Below are 15081 nucleotides of genomic sequence, written 5' to 3'. Positions count from 1 at the left end.
TTGTGTATATATGTGTATATAGGATACACATATATCCTATACATATATGCACATATATACACAAGTAGGATATATATATATATATATAATATAGGATATATATGTATAGGTGTATATACATATATGTATATACACATATATATGCACATATATGTGTATATAGACATATACATATATAGACATATACATATATATGTGTATATATGTATATACATGCATATATGTATATATGTGTATATACATGTATATATGTATATATGTGTATATACATGTATACATATACACAAATAGGATATATATACATATCCTATTAGTTCTGTCCCTCTAGGGAACCCTGACTAATACACAGAGATTAATCTGAATATACTTAGTGTTCATTAACTAAATAAATACTGAGCTAATAAGTAGCTCATGACTATAATTCTTCCTCCCAAATTTCTACTGGTATGGGAATATCTATACATTCCACATCAGGTTTTGAGTGAACACTTCTTAGTGGAGACAAATATAGTTTTATAAATGGAATACATAGCAAAAGAGCTGCTGCCGCATATAATAATCCAACTTCCAAGTCAGCATTTATTTATTCTCATATTTCCTTATGTTTTCAAGTATAACATTGTGCATTTTATATCAATATTTTAAATTAAGTCGTATTAAGTAAAAAGGAAGGAAGCTACTATTTAACCACTGTTTAATCCCCAAGGAAATTAATGCTCTCTCCCATTTTATTGCAGTAGTTACTCTCTCCTTTCTTCTTAGGTCTTTTTTCTTTCCTCATTTTGTCTTTTCTAGTTGGTTATTATTTTTCTCTGGCTTTAGAATTGCTGCTTTCAGCCTGTAATATTTCATTATACACTGAACTAGACCATGCTTGTTCTCTGGAAGTATAAAGAATTAAATCACAGGAGTTAAATAAGCCTCATGTTTGTTTGTAGATGGGCAGAATCATTTTTGTACTAGTTTGTTTTAAGTTGAGATCAAAGACTAATCTTGCTTATCTTTATTTAGCAGTTTAAAAAATTAACTCGTGACATTGATCCCTAACTCAAAATGAGATGCAATTATTCTGAACATTTTGCAAACAAAGTGGTAAAAATAAGCAGGAGACTTGCAGAATGTTTATGATAAATCAAGCAACTTATCAATAATCGAGCATGATGCATTTAATTGTCTCTGAGTATAGTTCATCCATAGTATATGAAAAATCTGAAATCTACTCTTTCAAGTGACCCTGCTTATGGCTGATAAAACTATGATACATTCTTTTATATTTCAATGGCAATATAGTTAGCATTTCTAGAGTTTGCATTGGGAAGATGCCATTTGGCTTCATAAAGAACCTCCTCTTAATATAAACATGTACTATAAAGCCTCTCTTGGGAAGAATTGGTTCATACCACTAGGCATCAATATTTAAGGTAGCCTGAGAAAAGAGGTGATAGGGGCTTGGGTCTGTGGTAGGCACAATTATGGCTCCCAAAGACGTCCATATCCTAATCCTTGGAACCTGTGAATATGCTGTTGTGTGACAAAGGGTAATTAAGGTAGAAGACAGAATTAAGGTTTGCAAGTATCTGACCTTGAAATGCGGAAATTATCCTAGATTATCTGAGTGAATCCAATGTAATCACAAGAGTTCTTAAAAGTGGAAGTGGGAGGACATGAACTAAGAAATGCAGGTAGTCTACAGGAGCTGAAAAAAGGCAAGAAAATGGAGGCTCCTTAGAGCCTCCAGAAAGGAATGCAGCCTGTTGTCACACTGAGTTTAGCCTAGTGAGACTCATTTCAGATGTCTGGCCTCCAGAACTATAAGATAACAAATTGATTTTGTTTTAAGCTACTTAATTTGTGGCAATTTGTTATGCAGCTGTAAGAAACTAATAGAGGATTACAGAGAGGGAGTTGGGATGAGATGGAGAATTCATCCATTGCACCCATTCTATTGTAATTAAAAACAAAAAGCAAGTAAGAAGAATTACAACATTAGGGTATCAAAGAAAATCTAACTAGACATGTATACTCTTTGGTAATGGCAAAGTCAGTTACCAAATGTGATGTAAATTAAATGTACCCAAATAAAGGACATACTTTTGCCTATATTCAGTCACCAATTGCCAATTATTTACTGAGATTTCTACAGTCAATTCTTTTCTTTTCTTTTCTTTCCGCAGGAAGGAAAACATGAAGGTACTCAAATCTACTGACAGCTGATTTTTGATAATGCTGTTTCAATCACTGGGTAAATCATCACACACCAGGATACACTGTACATTCAATATTTCCTGTTTAGACTTTTTGTTGTCCTGAAGTTTTCTTAGTTTTTGTAAAAATGCTGCTTTCTAGGATTCTGGTTTAGTGGGAAATGTTAGTGTTATTTACTATAGGATCACAAAGAAATGAGTCACATGGAAAGTCTTGAAGTCCTGTATCTATTGGTTCTAGACTTGACAGTACAAGGACATGTTCTGAAATGCAAACAGTAATTAATTTCTGTACTTCTATGTTTATAAAAATAAACTCGTTTATTTTTTAAACCATATTACTTCATTTTCATTGTAGAACATTATTAACCTAGGTTCATGGTAGGTACTGTAAACTGGTTGAAAAATTGGTCCTAATTTTTTATTCCTCCCTGTAATAATGTTTCTTGCAATATGATTTTATAACACCTTATGTAAGAGGTAGAGTCTATTTCCCAGCCCGTTGAATGTGGGCAGGCCCTCTGACATGCTTTGGTCAAAAGAACTAGCAGTAGCACCAATTCTGGTATTAGTCCTCAAGAGGCTTTGTGTATTTTCATTCTTTCAGGCGTCTATCTCCACCATGATAATAAATCTGGGCAACTTGCTAGAAGATCACAGATCATGTGGAACTGGCCAAAATGTTCTAGCCTCCTACAGCCAAAATTCAGAAGCAGATCTAACTACTTGATCTGTGGCTCACCACAGCCGTTATGAGAGAACACAGACATGACCCGAAGAGCTGCCCAGCTGGGTCCAGCCTAAATTGTTGACTCCTAAAATTTTGAGATAAATAGTGTTTTTTAAACCATAACATTTGTGGTGGTTTGTTACACTGCAAAGGCTAGCTGATGGAATAGATTTTATGGAGGTCTGTGAATGCTCTGAAATTATTTGTAAAATTTGATGTGTATGTATGTTTTTCTGGGAAGAGCTTTTAGCTTTAACTTTTCTGTGGTCCAGAAAGTTTTACAAATCATTGCCTTATTTGCTTAGTGATAGGCTTAATCACATGCCAGATATCATACCCATTCACTTATTGAGTGAAACTACACAGATTCTGATGAAGAGTTTTGTTGGAGTGAGAGTTAAACATTTTCTTTCCTGTGTGTATGTGTGCTTGCCAATGTGTTCTTTTGTCAGTTAATCTGGAAATCTCTGGATCATCTTTTCTAGGTATAAGCTAACATATCTTGATATCACCTAATATGTAGCACTTAAAACTTATGTATGTTGCTTAAAATTAAATGTTAGAGTAGTAGATTAAAGGATTAATTTCAAATGCTGATAATCTAATCAGATTGCCACTGCAATATTTTTTTTTTTAAGAATTTGCTGTTGGCCGGGCGCGGTGGCTCACGCCTGTAATCCCAGTACTTTGGGAGGCCGAGGCAGGTGGATCACGAGGTCAAGAGATCGAGACCATCCTGGTCAACATGGTGAAACCCTGTCTCTACTAAAAATACAAAAAATCAGCTGGGCATGGTGGCGCATGCCTGTAATCCCAGCTACTCAGGAGGCTGAGGCAGGAGAATTGCCTGAACCCAGGATGCGGAGGTTGCAGTGAGCCGAGATTGCACCATTGCACTCCAGCCTGGGTAACAAGAGTGAAACTCCGTCTCAAAAAAAAAAAAAAGAATTTGCTGTTAAAATACCTTTAAAATTCATGGTTTAGGATGATCTCTTTCAACTCTTCCATTTCCATTCTCACTTTGAGCTGACAGCCTCCCTTTCTGCTTCACAGGGAAAAGGTAAGCCATCAGAGGGGGTCTTTCTCAAGTTCTATTAGGGCAGCAATGAACGAAAGCCTATAACATATGACCCACTGTTTAGCTTACTAAGCTAACTGAGACTTTGGCAATTGTTTAATTATCATTGGAAAACCAATTCTTGAAAACTGAGTTTCAATCTCTGAGGTTGTGGAGTATATCATCCTCATCTGCTGTCTGTGGTGTTTTTTGGAGAGCTGACGAGCCAACACACAGGGACCTCCTTGAATGCATGGTATTCGCTGTGTTCTTGTCCACCACTGTGCCAAGACTTGATAGCCATGCATTTTCCCCCAGCTCAGATCTTCTGGCTTGTTGTCAGTCAGGTCATGCCAAAGCTGCTAGCCAACAAAAGCATATAGGGAAAATAAATTTGTCATAGGAAAAGTACAGAAAAGTGATCACTTTTGGGCAGGACTACAGTAAGAACACTGTTAGGCTGCATTTCACAAATGTTAAAAACAAAATGCCTTGCCAAATCTCTTTTAAAAAAAGTTTTTGTATGTATGTGTATCAAAACACAAGTGTTTGGATCCTTTCACCATATAGTTAAACCCAAATTCAGTTATACCAGAAAACCATAGACATTTGCAAAAGTTATTTACCCAGGAACCAAGATGGATGTATTTGAACACTCTCCCCACACCCGGCCCAACCATGTTTTTGCTAGCCAGCTCCCAGGTGTCCGTAGTTGAGTGATGTGGGGGTTGAATTTCAGTAAAGCATAGCAGGTGTAGTGGTGGGTCCAAAGAAACACCTCTTTTCTTTTCATGGAATAACAGGTCATTTCACTGTTTTCTCCAGCACTTGCACCTTACAGTTTAGAATACACACCATATGGAGAGTGTTTCCAAAAGACTTCAGAATGGCTGCCGTAAATACTGAGCAACTGGGCAGGGAGGTTTCTATCTGTTGTCTTTTCTTTAAGGTGTAACATAATAGTAACAATGTCTCTCTTCTTTTTGGCTCTGAAGTCACCTTGAAATGCATATGAAAAGGTAAAAAGGAGGGTAAGGCAATATACAAAAGATTGATGTTCTAGATATTTGAATACTTTTTTCAAAGACAACGTTATCTACTTTATGTGCTTCTGCTAGATTATAGATTTTGTCATCCAAAGACGTAGAATGGAATAGGACCAGAAATCTGAGGTATTTTTCAGATACCATATTTGTCATGAAAATAGTTTTTGATATTATTGTAACAGGGACTTGACCATCTGCTGGGCTCATATTGAAGCCGTGAGAATCAGAAACTGGTTCAGTGATGTAGTTATAGTGTGCAAAGGAGGTGGTGCCTACTACCCAGTGTTAAAAAAAAAAAAAGAAATGAGATAAACATACACTTTATACAATGCTCAAGTGATAGTGAGAATCCCTGCCCTTTCCCTATTTCCTAAAGCACATGTTCTTTTGTTACATCTGCATCCTTTCTTTTACCCAGCAAAGTGGCCATTAGTATTTGTTTTCACTAGATACTATCTGTATAAACATTTTGGATTTGTAGGATGGGAGATAAACTGTTTTACCCTGACCCACATTATCTCCTTAAGGAAGGCTGTGTTTATTACATGCTATTCTCAGAAGATGAACATGATTTAGGGATTGCTGTCGTCCTTGTCCTGGGAGATACATGTTGGAATGAAAAAATCCCACACAAAGAGATTAGGCACAAGTTGAACTCTGAAGTTACATGATCTGTTTCGTTTTTTTTTCTTTTAAAGAAAATGTTCTCAGATTTTCCTCTTGCATTGATCCAAGATAGTCTTTTGAGCAACTTAAAAAGTCCCAGCTGCCTCCACCCTCTGTTTTTGGATTGCTTTTATTTTCTAACACTTATAGTCACGTAGTTATTTACCAGTGGTTCAAGAAGTGTCATAAAGCAGCAAAGTTACTTGCTAGATGCACATAATTACTGACACACACACATATGTTTACATATACACTCACACAAAAATTTTTCTCTAAATAAATTCTAAGACACTGGAAAAGAATCTATAGTTGGCTTATTGTAGATAAACTTGTTATGACACTTTCTTTAACAAAAAATAACTTTAAAAATGTCAGCAGTAGATGAACCATGATAATCTTTGCTTAAAAATATTTTGTGCTGTGAAGATGTGGTGAACTATTTCTAAAAGTTACCTACTCTCTACTTCAACTAAAGATTTGCAGAAGCATTGGAGTTCAGCCTCTTCCCTAGTTTAAATGACATTATCTATAGATTACAAGCAAGAGTACAGACCAAAGCTGGAGTCTGCAATACAAACTTAAGTCTTCCCTTTAAATTATTATCATAGACTAAACTTGATATGAAATCCAGGATGTAAGAATTTTCGTCTTTCTGAAAAGTTGAGGAGGTTCATATATTTATAATTGAAACTGTATTTTAAATGCCATAGGATAATTTGATATTTAAAAGAATTCTAGGCCAGGCGCTATGGCTCATGCCTGTAACCTGGGAGGCTGAGGCGGGTGGATCACGAGATCAGGAGCTCTGGACCAGCCTGGCCAACATGGTGAAACCTTGTCTCTACAAAAAATACAAAAATTGTCTGGGCGTGATGATGGGCACCTGTAGTCCCAGCTACTCGGGAGGCTGAGGCAGGAGAATTGTTTGAGCCCAGAGACAGGGGTTGCAGTGAGCTGAAATGGCACCATTGCACTCCAGCCTGGGCGACAAGGCAAAACCGTCTCAAAAAAAAAAAAAAAAAAAAAAAAGAACTCTATGTTGAATTTTTTTATGTAAAGAATTATCTAAGAAACTATTTTGGGTATAAATGCAGACCTTCCTGTATTGTTGGTTTAAGTGATTGTATTAGTCCATTCAGGCTAGTATAACAAAATACCCTAGAGTAGGTAATTTATAAACAATAGATATTTATTGCTTACAGCTTTGGAGAGTGGGAAGTCCAAGACCAATGTACCAGAAGATTTGGTGTCTGGTGAGGGCTTGCTCACCACTTCTTGCTGCAACCTTACAATGTGAAAGGGGGCAAATGAACTCCCTTGGCCCTCTTTTATAAGGGCCCTCATGACTTAATCACGTTCCAAAGCCCCCACTTTTAATATTATCATATTGGGTATTAAGTTTTAACATATTAATTTCTTGGGCGTGGGGGGAGCGGGAAACCAATATCAGACCATAGCAGCTTATGTGAATTCTGTTTCCTAGCTAATAATATCTCTATTATGAATTGCATATTATTACTTACAATAAATACAATACTCTAACATTACTTTGCAAACTTTTGCACTAATGTACCCCCTCAGTGGTAGAGAACATGAACACTAACTTTGTCTGCCTTGGGGCAATCTGGGCCTTAGCCCAAGGTAGTCTAAGTCATGTTCAAACAAGAAACACTTTACCTTAAATATTAATGCAACATTTACACTATGATTCATAAGTCCTTGCTCATTTTAATTTGTTTTAAATTAATTACCATGTATAAAATTGATGCCATGTTTTTTCTGTTCCACTTCAGTACAACCAACATGACTCTAAGGCAGCTGACAATATTAATGTTCTTCATCTACTCATTTATTAACATATTTAGCTAGCATTTTTTTAGTGCTTATTCTGTGTTCAGCACTGTGCAAGGCACTAGGGATAAAGAAGGGACATCATTTCTTCACTTATCTAATAAATCAGTGTGGAGGGAATAAATACGTAAACTCACAAATGTAATAAAGCATATCAGTTCTTTGACTGAACTGTGTACAAAATACAGAACTCCAATGTAGGGGGGCAAAGAGTATCAAGAAAACTTAAGAGAGGAGGTCACATCTATGAAAACTATCCTGAAAACTGAGTAAGATGTTTACCAGGAGGTGAGGAAAGGGCATTCTAGACAGAGGAAGCAGCATCTTCCAAGAGGGAGAGGCTTGGCTTGGGTTTTTGGAAAACTGGAGATATTTCAACATGATCAGTGCTTGGGGATGAAGTGAGGAGGAGAGAGAGATAAGACTAGGGATACAGGTAGAAGCCAGATTGTTTTAGAGTTTATATGCCATTTTTCAGTATGGACTTCACCTGTAGGCAGTCTGGAAACCCAAAAGAATTCTAGGCAGAGGACCAATGTGATCAGTTTAGCAGCAGAACAGATGAAGATTTGAAGAAAGCAAGCCTGGAGACAAAGAGATGGGTTAGATGACTATAGCAAGAGTCCAGATGCAAAGTGATGATAGCTGAACTGAAGCTGTAGAAGTGGGATGGTGATAAAGAGACTTACACAAAGATATGTAACAGAGATGTCATTGTTAAGACTTAGTCACCAATATGATGGAGTAGGTTAGGAGAGAAGATAAAAGGAAGGGAAGAGTGTAAAATGATTCTCAAGTTTTTGACTTGGAGGATGGTAACTTACATCTCCTTTAACTGAGGTGTAAGTCACTAAAGGATATAATTTTTATTTGTTGATTAATCCTGAGTGTTATCTTATGTCAAATACAAGTGGCATATCTTGTTAGCCCCCGTGAACATCTCCACTGTGGACAGCAGGAAGCCAGTGTCCAATGGATGTCAGTCAGACCTCTGAAGTTCACGTGTGCCAGATGGATTTCTGCTCTGCATTTCGAAATAAACAACAGGTAACTTCTCAGACTGAATTTCCTAAAAGGGTATCTAGGGCTTTCTACCTCTGCTTTGACAACCTACCTGTTGAAGTCCTCAGTCTTCTACTTGGCCCAAACATTTCCATCTCCAGCCTCTACTAACTCAATGTCAAATTTTTTAGGCACTGTCTTGGCCATTTTCCCCTTTCCTTCGTTGTGTAGGCATATAGCTGTCAAGTGGACCAGTAGTCAGCAGCAGCAACTACTGCAGCTGCTAAGCTGGCTGATCACACTTCCATAAATTCAGCTGATAAGGAAACTGAGCCAAAACAGATTTAGACACTTTCTTACTCTTGGAACAGCCGGCAGTATGAGCTTCATGTTTGCACTTTTTCCCCTTGTTCCCCAAGTTTCATGGACAGTATGGTGCACACCCAGGTGAATGCTGACCTACAGTGGTCTCAGAGCTGAGGAATCCTGCACAAAGGAACCCCAATCTTTTAAAGGGTCTGTTAGCAAAGCTTCCCAACCTTTGCTCATGAAGGAAAAAATTATCTTTGTTATCGTAATCAGGAAATATATCTGCCCTATGACTCAGAGGAAGACATTACCTGTTTTAGTCTGTTCAGGGTGCTATAACAAAATTCCATAGACTAGGTGACTTATAAACAATAGAAACTTATCTCTTAAGAGTTCTGGAGGCTGTAAGTCTGAGATCAGGTGCCATTATGATCAGTTCTGTCTGGTGAAGGCCCTTTTCCAAACTGCAGACTCCTGACTTCTCACTGTGTTTTTTACATGTCAGAAAGGGGAAGAGAGAGCTCCTGGGATCTTTTTTGTACAAGTGCCAATCCCATTTGTGATGGCTCCACATTCATGACCTAATTATCTCCCAAAAGCCCCATCTTCTAATACCATCACATTGGGGATTAGGATTTTTACATATAAATTTTCAGAGGGTCACAAACATTCACTTCATTGCCACCTCTATTTTCCAAGGTTGTTTGCCATGCTAACTGTCAGGTCTCCGTATGCAAGCCTGGAGCCTGAAAGTCTGCAGTCCTGCTTGCCTCGGCTGCTCATCTCCCACCCATCGCCTGTGTTCGCCATTGTCCCCGATAGTGGAGCTTCCCCAGACAAGCCACTCACCCAACCCTGCCATCTTAACTGTTCTTATGATAATGTGAATACCTCTCACCCATTCTGCCATCTTAACTGCTCTTCTGCCTCACCCCCACCGGCCATTGTAACTCAACTTGGGGTCATGTATACTCCTTGCCCCTACCCCCCACCACTGTAATGATCTTACTCTGCAACACCCCCAACCCCAAAAAACTACCCCAACCTATAAAGCTAATTCCCACCTTACCCCCTTAGCCTGTCTTTTCTCAGATTCGGCCCACTTGCACCCAAGTGAGAAATAAAAAGGCCTTGTTGCCCACACAAAGCCTGTTTGGAAGATTTTTTATTAAATGCATTTGATATTCGGTACTATTGGATGCAAATAATGCTAACATCCTTGAAAGATAATCTGAGACATGTAGGTAGAAATGCTAGGGAGAATTGCTCCCCAACAATAACTCCCATGTTTGCCAATTTTGATGGTAAAATTAGAGTTTAATTTTGGGATATTAAATTTGAGGCAATAATGGGGCATTAAGGTAGATACATTCAGCAACTGGCTGTATGTACATACAGCTCCAGAGAAGTGTTTTTCTCAAGAAATGTATTTGATTTCCATCTCTACAGGCAGCATAAAGCCATAAGAGAAGAGGAAATTACCCAGTGAGCATATAAATGAAAGAGAAAAAGGACATGAATGTAAAGAATCTTGAGTATTAGGAATATTTTCATGACTAGGAAAATAGCAACAGAAGGAGTTTAAGAAGGAATCGTTAAAGAGGCAAGATAATTAGGAGAGAGCTACATCTTACAATTCAAGAGAAGGAAATATTTCAAGAGAGTTGGCAGTATTGTCAAATGCAACCATGAGGTCAAATAAGACGAAAGTTGAAGAGTCCACTGGCTTTAGTGCTTATGAGAACATAGCTGACCTTTGCCAGAGCGTTTCAGTGGAGTAGTATGCAGAGAAGTTCAATTGCAACAGTTTGGAATGTGAGAGGAAGCTAACAGATAGAGAGCTAAATATGCAGAATATATTTTTTTAATGCTTACCTGGAAAGCAAAGAGAAAGTGATCCTGAGTTGAAAAACATGTTTTATGATGGAAGAAAATTGCAAAAATGTGTTGCTAGGGGAAAAGAGGCAGCAGGGAAACTGAAAATGTAGGAGAAATAACTGTAAGAAAGAATGGATGGAACAAGATCTTCCTCTGCTAAGGAAGGTATATTAGTTTCCTATTGTTGTCATAACAAATTATCAAAAGCTTGGTGCCTTAAAACCACAAAAATTTATTCTTGCACAGTCTGGAGGCCAGAAGTCTGAAATCAAGGTGTCAGCCAGGCCATGCTCCCTCTGGAGCCTGGCTGATGGCGGAGACGGCTTCCTTGCCTCTTCTAACTTCTGACGGTTGCTGGCACTCCTTGACTTGTCGTGTGATCACTCCAATATTTGCCTTTATCTTCATATCACCTTTTGCTCTATGTGTTTTTGTCCTGTTCTCTTCCATTTCAAATTTCCCTCTGCTTTTCTCTATAAGCACACTTGTTATTGAACTTAGGGCCTAGCTGAATAATCCAGGATGATCTCATTTCAAGATCCTTAACTTAATCATATTTGCAAAGACCCTTTTTCCAAATAAGGTAACGTTCTCAGGTTTCAGGGATTAGAATGTGAATCCGTCTTTTTAAGGACTGCCCTTCAACGCAGTACAGATGGGATCAAGAGCGAAGGTAAAGGGATGTGTCTAGAACTGGATAAGGGATCTGCCCCTCAAGACTGGGGAAATGAGGATAAGATAGGAATGTAGGAGAAGAATGAGGAAATGCTGCAAAGCCATTGTTGTGAGAGGACAAATAACAAGGAGCTGTTACAGAGCAAATGGGGAGCTAAGGTATTGGGGACTACATGTTTGTAGATCATACAGTTGTAGATTTTACCATAACTTTATAAATCTTTGTATTTCACTTTAAAAGTATGCAGTAAAACAAAACACTTCAACAACAAACAAAATAAAGCAAAACAGCTGCCCGTGAGATGAAGCAGCAGCCTACTAACAGTGTAGACTGGCCCAGCAAATTCGCCACTTTTTCATCATGAAGTCTGGGGAAACACAGATGGTGACTAATGCACATCCAGAATTAATGTGGGAGAGAAGGGAATGAAAGCCTTCAGTCATTGGGAGCTCCATGGGGAGCAGGGCAAATTGAGCTAAATTTTCTTTGGCTGCTGATCTGAAGTTTCTCTAGAAAAGGCTTTTCGAGGAAATGAGAAAAATGCCAAGGGGAGTATGCTAAATGTGGGGTAGATAAGCCTCTGAACATACCATACTTGTCCAAATGATCAAACTGTAGGAACAAATTTCAGTCTGTAACTTTAGCTTTATTATCAGTTAAAAAAATTCATATGGGTGTTTACAGAGCACAGCCATGTTTTGGCCTCTATATCTTCCTGAGTCCATACTTGGTAGAAATAATACAAGCATTTATCCAAATGTCCCTTATTAAATTCTGATCCTTAGTTTTCCCACTGTGTACCCCCCCAAACCCATATGCAAACATTCAGACTGCTTTAATGTGATCAGAAGAAGAAATCAGACGTTATTCTGATCTGGTATCCCTTATGTCTAAGTCAACAAGTTTAAGTGGAATCTTGATATTTGCGTTACTGGAACAGTGATAAGAGATGAGCAGGAATTTTGTTCTCTGAGTCCATGATATTCACTTAATTCTTCAAGTTGCAAGCTTAAGTAACATGAGTTATTAAGCTAAGTCATTTCTAGATTTCATATTATGCATGTATATCCCTCCAGCACCAGGAGACAAAGTAGTGACTACATGTATCTTACAGTACTGCTGCTCAAGCTTTAATGTGCAAATGAATCTTCTGGGAATCTTGTTACAATGCAGATTTTGTAGGTTTGGGGTGGGCCTGAGATTTTTGCATTTCTAACAAGCTCCCAGATGACACAGACGTTGCTGGTCCAAGGACTATGTATTTTGAGTAGTAAGGTGTTAGACTACTTAAAAATCATGTAGAATACTTACATGGAATCCAAAAACGTAACTCAGTAGCTATAACATCAGAAAAAAATAATAGATGACAGTAAGCTGGAAACGTTTTCCTTATCTTTTGAGAAGATCCACGTTTTTAGGCTGTTAATAAGTCTGCATACTGACCATGAATCCACTTATCTTTCTTTGTAGTGAGAATCAGCAATTATAAGAAGCCAAATATCTACTTTAAAAATAGTTAATGAATAGTTAATAATTTTGAGGTTGAATGGACTCAATAAGTGCATTCCTTAGAGTGTATAGGGGTTTGTTTATTTGTTTGTTTTTAAATAATAGACCTAATGAAGAAACTAGATAATCTCTTGACAAGGAAAAGTTTTTTGTTTTTATAGTCAGGATTTCAATAGTAATTTTAGAGAAACTTACTAACAGTTATTAAACTATTTGCAGATTTAGCTATGTGAGAGGATCATATTGGTCCTCATTCAGCATTCATTTTCTCTTCCTTTTTATCTGTCAGAAACCCAGTTTTCTGAAAGTATATCTCTAATACCATGCAGCCATCAGCCTCAGGATCACTAGCATCTGCCCAGCTTCAAAAGGGAGTCTACTTTGTTACAGGATAATTTCCCTGTCTCCCTGACTTTTTTTTTTTTTTTTTTTTTTGCTGGTGGTGGTTTAATAAAGAGATGTGGAAGCTTCTGAGAGAGCTTCTAGGAAACACTTTCTTGCTTTTATGAGTGAGCGACAGAAGAGAAAGTTCACCATCTGTATTTTAGTAGGACCTGAGCTCTAGAACTCCCAAAGTCATCTTGTAACCAGCCTGAGATTAAAGCCAACAATAGCGGAGGGAAAGATAAAGCTGATAACATCATTAGCTGCTGACCTAACAAATCCTATAGCCCTCCCTTCTAGATCTCTTATGTGAAATAATTTCTTCTTAAAAATTGTTCTGATTCATTTGATTTGAGATCTCTGTTAGCTGCAGTTGAATATATCTTTCTTTTATCTTCCCACCAATTAAAGTTGAAAAGGACAAGACCTAGAGAGCAATCCACTTAGCTGATGTTAGAATCCTCAGAAGTATCATAATGCAAAGAAAATTTATAAACCATCTTAGTAAAGCCATACTAACTCAGTTTGGTTACATTGTAATGGCCAACCACATTGACTCTCCTCTATTAGGTGACTTAATTTCTTTTTCAAAAATTTTTAGTAAATTATAATTTAATATCAGCTTTCAAATGACATTGATAAATATTAGAGCTGAGCAAGTTTTTTTTTTTTTTTTAAAAAAAACCAAAACACCAGTGTATTTATTTTCATCTTCCACTGTATGAACTTCATATGGCTCCTGATGAGTGATTGTACGTTATTCATGACTGCTTCTACTGTGAGATTAAAAACACCCAAGTCACCAGCCATGCTTTTTGCACTTTGAACACACACATACTATGCCAGAATGGATATTGTACAAATGTGAAAGAGTGAAACCCACATCATAGTTCAGGATGCTGCAATGCTTTGACATTGGCTTCTCTTAAAAGTAAATAATGTTAGTTTGTTGACCATTTTTTTGTTGTTATTAAAACTCCATTTGTGAATGTTGTGAAATTTGGAACTGCCGAGCATAATGTTGTGTGAAGCACAAGAGTTGAAGAATGGCTTCTTTATGATAGCATATGGCAAATCTTTCTAATGAGAGCCATTTACTGTATAAGTCTCCTACATGTGGTAGTTGACAGCAGGTGTCTGGAGAAAATCCTGCAAACATTTTTAAGTATACTGTTACTAGCAATTGGCAGGAAAAGGTAAGGATCTGAATGTGGAGGATTAAACCAGAAAGGAGAATAAAATGCAAAATGATAGTGAAAGAGAGAGAAAGAAAACACCCCCAAGCCGCAGCCGGGCAGCTTGCTTCTGCATTAAGGAAGTATATAAATAACTCCATTGGAGGGCACTAAACATGACATATTGCCTGCATGGAAGAGAAAGGTCTTATTGTGCTCAAAGCACTAAGTTCCCTAAGTCTCCTTTTTCAATAGAAAATGGACCCAAGTGACTGGCTCATGTCAGTGTGGAGTTTAATTAAACCACTCAACACGGTCCGCAGAAGCTGAGAATGAAATTTATTGGGGGAAAATATACATTTGGACAAGTTTTACATGAGAATTTTTTGCATCCCATGCTTAATGTCAAATGCAAGGCTGTCACCCATAATTGTGCTTTTGTGCACTGAACAAAGGCACCTGGTCCAAGGGGGTGAGTGGGGGCTGCAATCAAAGCCACACAGCATTTGCCAACCCGAAACCCTGGCTAAGGGCTATATTTGCTGGAAATGGAGGTTGCAATTTTTAATTTCCGTAAGGCTGCTTTTTTTTTTT

The sequence above is a fragment of the Cebus imitator genome, unplaced genomic scaffold (assembly GCF_001604975.1).
Source record: "Cebus imitator isolate Cc_AM_T3 unplaced genomic scaffold, Cebus_imitator-1.0 Scaffold4, whole genome shotgun sequence".
In the NCBI taxonomy this organism is placed as follows: domain Eukaryota; kingdom Metazoa; phylum Chordata; class Mammalia; order Primates; family Cebidae; genus Cebus; species Cebus imitator.
Note: the sequence above shows the minus strand (reverse complement) of the source record.